The sequence below is a fragment of the Onychomys torridus genome, chromosome 3 (genome assembly GCF_903995425.1).
Source record: "Onychomys torridus chromosome 3, mOncTor1.1, whole genome shotgun sequence".
Lineage (NCBI taxonomy): Eukaryota > Metazoa > Chordata > Mammalia > Rodentia > Cricetidae > Onychomys > Onychomys torridus.
In genome coordinates this window covers 50,596,726-50,597,699 of record NC_050445.1, presented here as the reverse complement: position 1 = coordinate 50,597,699, position 974 = coordinate 50,596,726, and the positions used below count along the sequence as shown (strand labels likewise).

Here is a 974-nt window from a genome sequence, read left to right as displayed (position 1 = left end):
AAAGAGTCCTGGATTTAAAGTGAAATTGGTAGGTTGAGTCTAATGAAGGTTCTCCAGGAAGAAATACTGCTGGTGGTGGAAATGCCACAGGGAGGCCTGTGCGCTCACACCTTCTCCAACATCTCCATCACCTGTTCGGTGAGGAGCTGGTGTGCATGTGGAACTGAATCTCACACACCAAGAATCTATTGTTCTAAGCCCCCAAATGGGATAGATACTCCCGCCCGAAAGGTGGAATTGAACCACTCTGTTGCTAAACAGCTACAGGTTTGAAGCCTGCACCCCAGACCACTGAGGATCATCCGGGCCTAAGTTGTTGTTTTCTCTTAAACATTTGATGTTTCCTTTCAGACAAAAAAAAAAAAATTCTATTTGTTAGCTGTCAAGTTTATAAGAATTAAATGGCAAGTTACAAGTGACAATGGTTCATTTTTCATCCCAGTACCCAACTGAATACAGAGGAAGATGAGTTGGTGGGTTCAAAGTTTACTAGAAGAAACACACATTGCCCAACAGCAACCGGAGTAGCCAGATGAGCTATTGGTTCTTATGGGTAGCTTCCTAAGCAACTTGACGTAAGCAAATTTAGAAGCAACCAAATATGTAGACAGCAAGGACCATTAGATGGACTGAAGCTGAGACTCCTCTACTGCTGTAGGAATGCTTTCCATGTTACAGCTCATAGGACCTAAATGTCTGCAATGTGGTCGATAAAAATGTATCGACAGCAAAGACGTACAGAGGATTCCACTTTCATAGCTATCCAAACTGATACTATGACATGCCATTGTAATCTACAAATGTGTTGGGTCATATTCAAAGCTATCCTGGAACACCCATGGCCAGAACTATAGGCAGAACCTACAATACCTATATATAGTCATTGTGGAGGCCATGACTGAGAGATCAGAAAGGCAAACCTGGACCAGAAAAAATTTTTGGACAGCAAAACTGGGCTCCTTTGTGTGGAAACT

At 42.6% G+C, this 974-nt stretch overlaps 1 non-coding gene across 1 annotated transcript; it reads right to left on the bottom strand.

Annotated features, from left to right (window-relative positions):
• Positions 1-221: 221 nt before the first annotated feature.
• Trnastop-uca lies at positions 222-308 on the bottom strand. The gene has a single exon. It is a non-coding gene; the product is annotated as a tRNA-Sec (tRNA).
• Positions 309-974: the final 666 nt, after the last annotated feature.